Source organism: Zingiber officinale, chromosome 3A, assembly GCF_018446385.1.
Source record: "Zingiber officinale cultivar Zhangliang chromosome 3A, Zo_v1.1, whole genome shotgun sequence".
Lineage (NCBI taxonomy): Eukaryota > Viridiplantae > Streptophyta > Magnoliopsida > Zingiberales > Zingiberaceae > Zingiber > Zingiber officinale.
In genome coordinates, this window is record NC_055990.1 from 138143971 (window position 1) to 138158669 (window position 14699).

Below are 14699 nucleotides of genomic sequence, written 5' to 3' on the forward strand. Positions count from 1 at the left end.
CGAGTGAGGGATCACGGTCTGATTTGTATTCAGGGTTGAAGCAACCCGACAATACAAATCAATCGGTAAGCAACTATCACAAAGTTGTTGTCCGGCGGCGACAGAGTCGCTGCCGGTGGCTATAGTTGACTGCAAGAGTGTCCGGGGTCAACAAGGTGACCACCGGGAGGAAACAGATGGCCAACGTCGATGTTGGCCGACGACACAACGACGGTGGCGGCATGAACAGTAGCAGTTTGTTGTCGTTCGCGCTGGATAACAGCTGACCGGCGGGCGTCGGGCGTCTGTCGGTCAGATCTGCTTACCAATAGCAATGGAAGCCCCCGGAATAGCAGCAGCAGGTGCTGCTCATAGGCATGCGGAGGCAATAAGCAAAGAGGCAGTGCCTCTTCTGGTTTGGGCAGCGTCTGTGACTTCAACCAGCGTCGGATACTTGCCGGCGGGGCTGGCCTCCTCTTCGTCGATGGCGGTACACAAAAAAACAATGAACCTTTTTCCTTGTGTTCGGCAGCGATAGAAAACAGGAAAAGGAAGAGAACGAAACCTTTTCATTTTTGTCGGCGTGAGCAAAACAGAGAGGAGAGAGAGCAAAAACAAAAAAACCTTTTTCATTTTTTTTCTTTTATATATATATATAATTCTCTCTTAAAATATATATATATATATATATCAAAATATATATCTCTCTCTTATTGGGTTTGGATCAAATCCAAATCCTTATCCTTTAACCCACAATCCATACTAATAGTATTAAGTTTGGTTCAAAACCAAACCTCATGGTTCAATGACCATACCTCTTTTAATTAAAAAACCAAATCAATTTAGTTCATTAATTAAACTAAAGAGCATCCAACTCGTCTTCAAAAGACGTGACTCCTTCGCACTTCCATTGCATCATTTTGATTCTATATTTGCCCTTTGTCTAGTCCAACCAGACTTAATCTCTCTCGATCTGATAATCCAATTCTCAAACTCATTTTATGTCTCTTAGATAAACTCGTAGTGTGTGTGACCCTATAGGTTCTCGTTTATGTTGGTCGTCCATAATTAATCATTAATTATGGAACGATCATGAGTGGCACCTAGTAGTGCATTATGATCCCCAATTAATCAGAAAATCATAAGTTGATCTCGAAACTACTTCCAAACCTTTCAGCAGCTACAATAAGTCATGTCATGTTCCTTTCACTCATCTTATGCCCACTTGGTTCAGAACATGGTCTATATATCAGTCCCCACTAGGCTGACTACGTCACACCTAGTCCAAGTAATACTTCCTCATTCTACGGATTCAAATTACTCCAACATGTGTCTAAGAGTTTCCACTACAACAAAAATGATCTTTCGCAGCGCGCAAATTTGCTTTTCGCAGCGCGCATTGCGTGCTGCATAGTTAAAAGCTGTTAAAAGTCATAAATTATCTACGGCGTGCTTTGCACGCCGCGGAAAATATTATCCGCAGTGCGCAAAGCATGCTGCTTAAAATATTATCCACGGCGTGCATTGCACGCTGCGGATAATATTTTCCGCAGCACGCAAAGCACGCTGCGGATAATATTTTACGCAGCGTGCTTTGCGCGCTGCGGATAATATTTTCTGCAGTGTGTAAATGTACGTTGTTGATGGTCTTAACTATATTAAAAAAATAATTTAACGAAAATAATAAACCAAAATTTTACAACAAATTTAATTCAAATCAAATCCATACAAAATTAATAAAAGTCATAGTTTTTCATTATACCAAAAGACTCTAAAGATCTAAAACAAGACATGAAATCTCTAACAAACTAGCAATTACATAACATCAATTAAACTTACAATCCACACAAATTTGTATAATATGTATCAATCACACAATACTATAAATTTTGATAACCATGCGACCGTGCTTCCTATTGCATCATCGATAAACTGCATTTCATCATGCGACCATGCTTCCACATCCTATCCTTCACTTCTTCATCAATATCATTCCATTCATCTAATGTATATGACACAAATTCCTTTCCTTCTATGTCTCCCTGAAGTAGTGCAAGTAGTTCAAAGTCCACATTGATTTCTGATTGCTGCGTTGGTTCTTCTAACTCTCTTGCATTGGAATACATAAAATAGTCATAACATTAATTGAGCACTCGGTTCTCACAAGGTAACATTCATGAGACTAGTTCTACAAGAATCAAATGACATAAATTAGTATTAACCAACCACTGATTCATGTGCCTGAAAAGAATCAAACGATAATTTTCTTATTCTGAAATAAAGGGAGTTGGAAACACATTGATAACATAATAGAAAAATGTTTTGATACAATCACTAGGGCATAACTCCAAACTATTGATACTGCTTAAAATGATAATCACTAGGGCACAACCCCAAACGAACCATATTAGTACGACTTAAAATGACTTTAATTTTCAATAAAACTGATACAATATATAGAAAACCTATTATAGTGTGAATAATGCTGAAGTGGTTTTAGTAATATTTCTCAATGGTGCAACTCACATCATGGTAGTAAGAACAATGTACAAGGTAAACATATAACTAATAAAGCACAATGATGCAAAATCTCAAACTTTACATTGAGTATCCACATTGCAGTACATATAATTAAAATTATTATAATGTAGATACTACACAAGTAATTTTGATCTCTTAGTGGTGCAACACATCTTAATTGAACATAACTTATTTGCTCATAAAAAATTCAAATTCTATAAATGCTTATCACCCTTAGCACAATGATAAACTAAACTAAATTAAATGATGTTAGTTGAAATGCAAGACTAGCTCAGAAAAGTTGAGATATAGAGATATCGGAATAGAGTAAAGCTTATTTTGGAAAGCAAGTTCTAAATATTATAAATGGTCATACTTTCTCAAATAAGAGAAAGTATGTGGGCTAATAAAATTAAAAAAACAAGTATGTGCAAATGAGCAAGTTAATGTTACTTAACATGCGATGACTTAGGGATTCCAATAAGTAAACAATCTCCTTATTAGGTTCAATGGCAATGAGATTCTAATGAAAACTAGACACATAATCAATGCATACAATTCACTAAAAAAATAATTAAAAATGATATTAATAATATTAATTACCCGTTACTAGATAGCAAATAGCATAATTCAGTTAATAAAATCTACTGAAGAATCATAAAACTAATCTATCCGAATACTTTACCATATTAATCAATGCTTAGATCTTGGTATAAAAAGAGATTTCGTCCATTTTATTTTAGATCCTGTCAATAGCTTAATCTAATTTCTTAAGTGTATAACTCTTAAATTTTTGACCTGCTATTCTATTAGGTAAGTGAGCATGCCCAGTGGCATTATCTTTAGCAAAACAGCACAAGAATATCCAAACAAGAACACCTTCAACCAAAACTCCATCCAATAAATTGAAAGTCAAATTCTCCTTTAATTTTTGAGTGGTAAAGAAATGTTTGATTCAAACAGTTACCTGCTATGCTTGAGGAACAACAATGCTTGAACTGCCACCGCCACCACCAAGTAGACCTTTTATCTCCTGGCTTCGTCCTACTTTTTCCAAAGCTTCTGATAGTAAGGCACTGAAGTCAGAAGTACCATTTATCTGACTCCTTAACATTTGCTCGAACAGATCTCGTGTTCAATCTAGGTTTAACTTCCATTGCTTGGCTAATCCTTCCTGCCTTCACCAATCCATCAAACCAGAGGACTCTCTATGCTATGGTTTGGGGAGTAGAGTGCTTTCAACGACAACATAATATATGAAAATAAAAGCAAATAAAAGAAATCTAACCTAAAAAAGATCCCGACGAAGATGTTCAAGTCAGTGGAGGGCTTCGGCGGAGAGGGTTTTGGCGTGGAGGACTTAGGGTTTATGGCTTCGACAGAGAGGGCTTCGGCGGAGGAGTTCATGTGAGAGGGCTTCGGCGGAGGGCTTCGCGTGAGAGGGCTTCGCGTGAGAGGGCTTCAAAGGCGGAGGAGTTTGCTTGAGAGAGAGGTCGCGTGTTTAGGTTTTTTTGCGTGAGAGTGGTGAGCGCAATTGGTTTTGGTGAGTTTGGTATGTGAGGGGAGTAAGTGAAAAATAATTGTGAGAGGTTTTCGCATGAATAATTTTGGCAAAAAGATTACACGTTATTAAAATTTTAAAATATTTATTGGCAGCGTGTTTTTTTTACACCGTCATTTATATATGTATAATAATTATTAACAGCGTGCGTCGCACACCGTTAATATTATGTTTTAATAGCGCACTATGCACATCGTTGAAAAGTATATTGACAACGTACTTTTTTTGTATGCCGTCATTTGTATAAAAATTATACTATCCGCAACGCACATAATTAGGTGTGTCGTAAAAACTATTATTAACAGCGTGCTTTAACTGCGCGTCGTTGATGATGCGCTGCGGAAAGTCATTTTTGTTGTAGTGTTCGTACTCTTAACATGTGATGCTTTGGCCAAAGACTTTGAGTAATAATCCTAACGAGTGGTCATAGGGTATACGTCTTCTCGCAAGCAACGGTGAACCCTCTGTGAACTATCTAAACACCTTCAGGCACTTCGACTTTTACCTAATCATCCCGAGTCCACACCTTAATGAGATATTTGCTTTAGATGTCAATGTATAAGCCTCCATGACCAAGGTGACTTGTATACCTCAAGTCAAAGGAAACTTGCACTCGAGCTGCAGTAAGAGCTTCATTGATATATCTATATATGTAGAGAATCATATGAAATCTTACAGCAGGTCACTTCAATGAACTAGTTACCATAACTAGCATCCACGTTTAACTCTCGATATCCCAATGTCTCCATCCTATGAGAAAACAGCTGCTTGGCCGAACCAAGGAGTATAACCCGTGCTATTCTATTAGAATCGATGATGTTTGAACTCATCAATTCATCGATTAAGGAATATTCCAATACATTCATAATTGCACATGTAAATATACACACAAGTTGTGATCCAATCACAATTTCTCTCATGCTATGAATTATATCGCGGACATTCAGTACGTGAGTTTAAGATCCAATCATACACATAAAGAATGTGCACTATATAGTGATTGCCTTAGGATATCCCTCAAAATCCAACACAGTGTAGTCTAAATCAGAGTATCCAATCATGTCTAAATTCTCAACTCGTCCAAATACAAGCATGTAGTATTTTAGTCCCTTGAAGGTATCTCATCACTTTCTTTACAGCTTTCCAGTGGTCTATACCCAGATTACTTTGATATCTTCCCAACATACCAACAACAAATGCAATGTCAGGTCTAGTGTAGACTTGAGCATGCATCAAGCTTTCGACAGTAGAAGTATAAGGAATATTTTTCGTTTATCGACATTGATCTATATTGAATTTGTCACTTCTCATGATGGAAGTTATATTTGGTGGACAATTTTTTATCTTAAATCTATCTAAAATTTTGTTGATATAGGTTTCTTGAGATATGCCTAAGATTCCTTAAAATCTGTCTCTATATATCTTAATGTCAATGACATAAGAAGCATCACGCATATCTTTCATATCAAAGTTCTTAGAGAGAAATTATTTTACCTCATATAGTAAATCCTTATCATTGGTTATAAATATTATCATTGGTTATAAATAAAATATCATCCACATAGAGAATAAGGAAATAAATCTTGCTCCATTGACCTTCTAGTATATACATTGATCCATGGTATTCTCCAAAAAATTAAATGAAGAGATGACATCATAAAATTTCAAATACCATTGACAGAATACTTGTTTCAATCCATATAATTTCTGTGCTTGCACACCAACTGCTCACATCCATTTGTTGCAATTCTAAGTCAAAATGTGCAACCAATACCATAATAATGCAAAAGGAATCTTTCTTAGAAATAAGAGAAAATGTCTCTTTGTAGTCAATTCCTTCTCTTTGAGTGAATCCTTTAGCCACGAGTTTTGCTTTATATCTCTCAATGTTGCCCAATGAGTCCTTTATTTTTGAAAACCCATTTACATCCTACGATTTTTGCATTAACGGGCAACTTGACAAGATCCTAGACTCCATGTAACGCCCAAAAATTCTCAAAACTATTTTTAGAAATATTCTATGATTTTTCTGGAATTTTAGAATATTTTTATGGAATTTTTAGATTAGCGGAAGTAGCAAAAATAAATAGAAAATGAAAATAGCTTAAGCGGGAATTGAACCCGAGACCTATGGGTCCTATGATTTATGGTGAACCTTAGTAACCAAGTGAACCCAGCAGGGTCGTGTTGAAAGGAAAGGGAAACAATTTTATTTAAGTTGGAGTTGGGTCGGAATTATCACTTAATATAAATAGGAAATAATTAGGTGAAGAGTTATTTTCTTGGATCGTAGCTTTCTCCACCCCAACCTAATTCCGCCGCCCACCCCTCCTCTCCCTCTCTCGGCGCCAACCACAAGGAAGGCTAAGGTTCGGCCCAAGGACACCTCCCGGCAACATCAAGGGCACGAGGACGCTCCCCTCCGCGAGAAGAACACATAGACGTGAGAAGATCGTCGAAAGGATCGTCTCCTCCGTGAAACCTAGCGATTAGACTCGTAAGAAATTACGAGCAGGAGGTAAGAAACCCCTCACATGCAGTATAAGTAGCTTCCGTGTGAATTCCATGTATTAGTTTAGTAATATGTAGACTATCGACACAAAGAATGCGAATTAGCGCATACTAAGTGTTCGATTAAATGATTTAGCATAGAAGAATGCAACTTAGGCATTTTAGCAGCTTAGATAAATGCAATAGTAGCATTTTATAGTTTAGGTAGTCTTGCTCTAGCTTTTACAGGACTAGATGTCCAATGGGTGGGCTCCCACAGTCGCCTCTAGGTTTAAATAACCTAGTTCTAGGTTCAGACAACCTAGTAAAAACAAGACAAAGATTTATTAGTTTATGTACAGTATTTTACTTTTCAGTGGCACTGTACTGGATTAGATATCCATTGGGTTGGGCTCCCACAGTCGTCCCTAGGTTCAGATAACCTAGTAACCCTACTAAATTCGGGACTTGCAAACCCGGGCTTAGTTAGGGGTGCGCGCATAGCACGTACAGTTACCGGGCCCAAACAGCAGCATGACTAGTATTTTCACCTATTATATGTATATAGTTTTCAAACTCTCGCAAAACAGCTAGGTGAACTCTACAGCTTTAGCATTTATTAGAATTAGCTCAGTTCAGCTTGATATCAGTTTAGTTCTGTTGATACACATGATAGTTGTGGTTAGCTTTTATAACATGCCAGTTTCTTACTTCCATGTTTAGTATGCCATGACTAGCTTTGATTTCCATGTTTGATAGCATGCCATGTTTTAGTCTAATCAGTACTTATTCCAAATAGCATGTTTTAAAAGCATATTGCATCGAATGCATGTTTTGTGAGGTAGATGGTTTCTTACTAAGTGAAAGCTTATAGATACTTTCTTTTCCTTATACTGCAGATAAAGGTAAAGGAAAGATGGACTAGTGGAGGCTGGAGGACAATGCTTCAAAGATGTGTGTGGGCAGGAACTTGAAATAGAGATCTTAGGGGAACTTTAGCAAGCTTGTTTAAACATTAGAACTTTTCAGTGTTTTAGTATTTTGCACTTTAGTATGTTAATCGTCATGAATTAGTTAACCATGCACTCTATTATGCTTAGAACATTTCTTTATGAGGTTAGAATGTTATTTGTTATTGTTAGAGTGTTTCCTAGTCATTTAGAACTTGTAATATGATTGAGGCATGAAACAGTGCTGAAATCAGAGCTTAACTGCAAAATCAGAAACCTCAATCGATCGGTGGATCGATTGGGGGTGTCCAATCGATCAGCTGATCGATTGGGCAATCTGTTCCGCGAACAGTAGGCTTCCGGATCGATTAGCCGATCGATCCAGCCATTTCTGTCGCGAACAGAGAGCCCTGGGATCGATCAGCCGATCGATCCAGATTATTGCTCGAGCACAGTAGCGTGCTGGATCGATCACTGGATCGATCCGACATTCCGATCGATCCGTGGATCGATTGGGAGGTCTGATAACAGCCAGAAAAGGGTTATTTCAGTTCCTTGACCATAGGGGATGTAGTGTATGTTAGGTATACTTTGGATTACACCCTTAGTATACGTAGAACCAAGAAAATGTTAATAGCTTAGCAAAATTTCAAATTAGTACAGCTTCCGCATCTAGTCTTAGAGATGGTCAGGGAATAGTTTAGCACAGCATAATGTGACGATCAGCCTCACAGCCTAGTTAGTAGGAGGTGGGGCGTTACACTCCATTAGATGCCATATAATTCAATTCTTCTTTCATAGCATCATACCAAAACTTTGATTCACTACAACTCATAGTTTGTGAAAATATTTCATGGTCATTTTTTACTCCAATATTAAAATCTGATTCTTGTAGATACATAACATAATCACTAGGTATTGTTGATTCCTTATTCTGGTAGATCTTATTAAGTTATCCTCTTGAGGAACTTGTTGTTCAATCAGTTGAGCAATTCCTTGTTGTTCCTCATTAACAATTTGATCGACTAGATTTTCATCAATATTTTGTGAGATATCCTCAATTGGTTGTCTAATGTCCATTTATACTTGAGGGGTGTGAGTGACAACCTATCCATAACTTGAACAAGGTGGTTGATTATTAATGTGATTTTTCTCAAAAACTATGTTTTGAGAATGATCACTCTCACTAGTCAAGTCATTCTCAAGAAATTTTGCATTTCTTAATTTCATAATTCTATTGCTATGAGATGGATAATAAAATCTATATCCCTTGGACTTTTTGGCATATCCAATGAAATACCCACTTATAGTTCTTGAGTCAAGTTTCTTTTCTTGTGGGTTATAAAGTCTTACTTCGGACTTACATCCCCATATACATATATATAGCAAACTCAGTTTCCAACCTTTCCATAACTCAAATGACGTCTTTGAAACAACCTTAGTTGGAACTCAGTTTAATATATACACTATCATTTTAAAAGTTTCGGTTCACAAGGATTTAGGAACTTTGGAGTTGCTGTGCATACTCCTAATCATGTCCACTAAAGTTAGATTTCTTCTTTCAGCCACACTATTCTGGTTTGGTGAACCAGGCATGGTGTATTGGGCAACAATCTTATTTTCTTGAGAAACTTTGCAAATGGACCAAGTGCTTGTCCACTCTCAGTATATTTATCATAGTATTCTTCACCTCTATTTGTTCTTACAATCTTAATTTATTTTCACATTATTTTTCTACCTCCTCCTTAAATATCTTAAAGACACTTAATGCTTCATTCTTATTATAAACCAGGTAGATATACATATATCGTGAGTAATCATCAATGAAAGAGAAGAAGTATTACAGATTATACATATCCATATCTGGACAACATATATCTGAATGTATGATCTCCAATATTTTAGTACTCCTCTTGGTACCCCTTTAGATTTATTGGTCCGTTTTTCCTTAATGTAGACTACACAAGTCTTAAAATTAGTAAAATCTAAAGTAACAAGTACTCCTTCATTTCCTAATCTTTTTATTCTCTCTATGGAGATCTGTTCCATTCTCTGGTACTACAAAGTAGAGGAATCCTCATTTATAACACATCTTTTAATGCCCGCTTGAACATGTATACTGGTTTTGCTATTATTTTGCAAAGACATAGAATAAAAGTTATCAATCATTGTACAATTTCCAACAGGATTGGATTTATAAAATAAACTCACAGAGTTATTTAAAAATTTAAAAGAGTATCCATAAGGTACAAGCTTTGAAATAGAAATTAAATTTCTTATAAAATCAGGAACATAAAATATCTTTTTCAACTTTAAAACAAAACCACTATTTAAAATTAAAGTGTATGTTCCAATTGCCTCCACATGTGAGCACATATTGTTTCCAGAATAGATGCTCCGCTCACTTCCTATTGGCTTCCTTAGACTTTGCATACCCTATAAGGTATTTGTTACATGGATTGTAGAACTAGAATCAATCCACCAAGTGTTATAAATCATACTAATCATATTAGATTCATAACAGACAAATGAGATAAAAATACCTTTCTTTTCAAACCAATCCTTAAATTTGGTACAATTCTTCTTTATATGCCCCTTATTTTTATAGAAGAAACACTTGGACTCCTTCTTGATATCAGGTTGGGATGGAATCTTCCCTTTCTCTTTCCCCTTGGCTGTGGCTTATTTTTTTGGCTTCTCTTGTGTAGTCATAAGAACATTATCACTTATTTCCATTAATAGCCTTCCTTTCTCTTGTACACACATGGTCATTAACTCATTGATTGACCACTTATCCTTATGTGTATTGTAGGAGATTTTGAAAGGACCATATTGATAAGGAAGACTGCATAAGATGTAGTGCATAAGGAATGTTTCAGATATTTTCACCTTGAGTGTCTTTAATCGAGCCTCTATATTTTTTATCTTCATGATGTGCTCTCGCACACCTTTCATGTTGGTGAGCCTTAATGATGAGGATTTTATTATTAGGGTGCTAGCAAGGGTCTTATCTGAAGTTGCAAATTGTTCATCAATTGTATTAAGTAGGTCTTTGACATTTCGATGCTCCTTAATCGAATCACGAATATTAGTAGAGATTTTGGTCTTTATGAACATTACGCAGAGACGATTAGATCACTCCCATTTTTCATAAAGGTCAATCTCATCAAGAATGCTAAAATCATTTATAGTGATCTCGTCTGAAAGTTGAGAAGACAGAATGATCAAAATGATGTGGCTAGAATGTTGACCAAATCATCATGACCTGAAGGGGGCAGGGTGTGATTAGTTATCTTCTATGTTGACCGAGTTTTCTGAAGGCCTCTGGTCAACACTACCTGTAGACAGCGACTGAGTTGCCCCTGTCCCTGGCACCTCGATGCTCAAGGTAGATCCTATGAATATATAAGGAACGGGATAATGGTAGAATAATGAAATGAATAAAGAATGAGTACGGTGACGTACCTGGCCTAGGGGCTCCCTCAGTAAATCGGTGAACTAGTCATGATGATGATCGAATCGTCATGACTCGAAAGAGTAGACGAATGTAAATCAAATGAGGAACTGAATCTGATAGCACGTAGCTCAATGCAACATGGATCTAAAAGATGACACGTAGGCTGAAATATGATAGAGGCACACAAGCTGAAATATAATAGTCGCACACAGGCCAGAATATGACAGCGGTACGCAAGCTGAAATATAACAATGGTGTGAAGACTGAAACACCACTTCGGCACAAAGGCCGGAACACAACAACGATACGAAGATGAAACAGAGTAGCGGCTCGATGGCTGGTACAGAACAATAGCGTACGACAAGGGCTCAGAGTTTGATATGCGACAACGGTGGATCTATGTCAAAGATTGTCATACCTATGGCGGAAGTGTACGACATCGCAAATCTATGTCAGATCAGCATTGACGTGGCCACTATCGAGGGAGAAGCTGTCAAGGGAGGCGACGATGGCTTAGATCTGCTGCCGGCATGGCTGGCAATGGAGGAGAAGGCTTTAGTAGTGATAGCGAGGGGTGCTGACAGTGGTAAAGGTGGTTCCAATAGTGATGATGGTGGCGCCGACAACAAAGATGAAGTGGAGGTCAATGGGGAGTACTAGAGGAAGAGAGGGGAGCTGGAAGCGACAACGGTGGTGGCTGAAGGCAACGAGGTTGTCGGTGTGAGGGGAGGAGGCAGTGCCTCCTTGGTTGGCACCGACGCTATTCGGAAGAGGGGAAGGCAATGAACGTGAGAGGAAAGGGGACAGAACAGAGATTAGGGGGCAGCGGTGCTTTCGCCGGAGGTGGCCGGTGTTAAGGGTGGTCAGTGAGCCTCAAGCCCCAAAAGCACCGAAGAGGGGAAACAGGGGCTCTAGTGGCGTAAAACAGCTTGGATCGAAGAGGAGATGAAGAGAGAGAAGAGTAGAGGTGGCCTCGCTAGTCGGAGGTGGCCAGCACCGGAGACAATGAGGAGGAGGGGCGTCGAGGGTTCCGATAGCGTGAGACGACACCTTTTTTTCCTTGTGAACATTCCTCCTCCTTTTCTACGAACCCTCCAAAACCTAAAAAAGCCCAATCCCCAAAATGCCCTTATGTCCACCTGCCACCTCATCTACTCATCGTATCACAAGCCTTCTCTTCAAGTCTAATCGAAGGAGGTGCAAGTCTGACTGACTAGACAAGTAGTATTTTCATCAACTTTTCACCCTGATCGAGCATTCTAAGTTTTAAAGTTGTCGCTCAGCTATGATATTCATTGTACAAGGATTTATAGTCACCGCTCAGTTGTGATGTTCACTGCACAAGAGTTTATAGCCGTCGCTCAACTGTTATGTTTACTGCACAATGGTTTATAGTTGCTGCTCGACTATGATCTTTATTGTACAAGGATTTTATAGCCACCATCTGATTGTGATATTTACTGTATAAAGGTTTATAGTTACCGCTCGACTGTTATGTTTATTGTAAAGGGTTTATGTCGTCGCTCGCCTACGATGTTCACTGCACAAGGGTTTATAGCCGTCACTTGGCTATGATGTTTACTGCACATTATAGCCATCGCTGACCTATGATGTTTACTGCATAAGGGTTTATATCCGTCACTTGACTATGATGTTTACTGCACAAGGGTTTATAGCCGCCGCTAGACTATGACGTTTACTACACAGAGGTTTATAGTCATTGCTTGGCTATGATGTTTACTGCATAAGGGTGTCGCTGCTCGGCTGTTATGTTTACTCCACAAGGGTTTATAGCTGCCACTTGGCTGTCATGTTTACTACATAAGGGTTTATAGCCATCGCTCGACTGTGATGTTTACTGTATAAGAGTTTATAGTCACCGTTCGGCTGTAACAAAGGCTGAATCACTCCCGATAACAGAGTCAAATCGTTGAACCCATCGTATAATGCCACATAAGTGATCATGATAGTAGTGGTGTCGCATGAGGGAAGGTAGCGGTGTCGAGCGAGCGATGAAAAATAATATCGAGTCAATAACTAAGTGGATGTTGATCGGGCGATCGAGCGAATGTAGAGCAAGCAACCGAGCAAATAAAGTTGCACCGAGCAGAGTGACGTAAAGAATGTCGAGCTGAGTGGCGTAGAAATGTTGAGCTAAGCAACGTAATCAATGCCGAGCGGAGTGACAAATGGATACCAAGTGGAGCGATTGAGCAAATGTCGAGCCAACAATCAGTTAAATGCCTAGTGGGTGATCGAGTGATCTTGAGTGGGAAAGGAGCTCTTGAGTCACACAAGAGTGAGAGCAAGGCCTATACACGGAGTGGGAGCGAAGTTGTGAAATTTAATGTGAACAAGAACGGGGCCCGTGAGCTAAGTGAACATGGAGCCCATGAGTCAAACACAAATAGGAGCTTGTGGGACACTCTGGTTTGAGAGCAGTGACGATACTCTGGCCAGAGACCAACGGAGATGCTCTAGTCCGAGATCGATGGTGATACTCTGGTTGGAGAACATACTCACTTATAACCCTGTGGGCTGCTCAGGTGTTTAGGACATGGCACGAGAGCATGTTCGCTTATAACCTGGTTGGCTACTTGGGAGTTTGGGATAGGCTCGGTTTGAAATCCGGGGGCTATAATTTTGAGGTGCGAGAGAATGCTTGCTTAGAACCCAGCCATTGGTCAGAAGTCTGGGACAGGCCCGGTCTGAAACTCAGGGGCTATAATTTTGAGGCACAAGAGCATGCTTGCTTATAACCTGATCTGTGGCTCGAGAGTTTGGGACAGGCCCGATTTAAAACTCAGGGGCTATAATTTTGAGGCGCAAGAACATGCTCAGTTATAACCCGACCAATGGCTCGAGAGTCTAGACAGGCCCAGGTTTGAACCCCAGAAAATATAATAGATCCTATGATTAGAAGATAAAATATAATAGACAAACTAACCTGCTGATCAACTGAGAATTTGACTCAGTCCTTTGACTCCCGAATACCTATGGAGTGAGGGAATATAATAGAAAAATAGCCAGCTAATTGGCTAAGGATCTGACTCAGTCTCTTGACTCCCAAATACTCGTGGGGTGAGGGGGAATATAATAGAAAAATAGCCCGTTGATCGACTAAGGATCTGACTCGGTCCCTTTACTCCTGAATACCCATGGAGTTGGAGAGAGAAATAGTATTGATCCCTTGATCCCCAAATGTCCACAAAGTCAAGGAGAGAATAATATGAGCCCTGATCATGGAGTCGTACCGATCGGCTAACGATCTGCCTTGGTTTCTTGACTCCCGAATATCAATGGAGTCAAGGAAAAATATAATAGAAAAACTAACATATCGACCAACTGAGGCTCCAAGTTAATCCCTCGACTCCTGAATACTCATGGAGTGTGGTTAGAATATAAGATATTCGTCTAAATCCTTCGAGACCATAACAATGATAGAGTTTCCCGGCGTCATCCATCTTCATGTTCCAAATCAGGCGGAGTTCCCACAGACGCCACCAAATATGATCCTGCCTAAAAGTTGAGAAGACAAAACAGTCGAAATGATGTGGCTGGAATGTTGACCGAATCATCATGACCTAGAGGGGGAGGGTGTGATGAGCTATCTGTTGGAGCAATCTGGGTACCCTAAGTTTTGATGTTTGGGCAAAGGTTTAAGTTAGGATTATTGTTGTATTTGATATGCATTGTGAGTGTGCAGGATACAGGTACAACAAGGAAAGTCCAAGTGTGATCT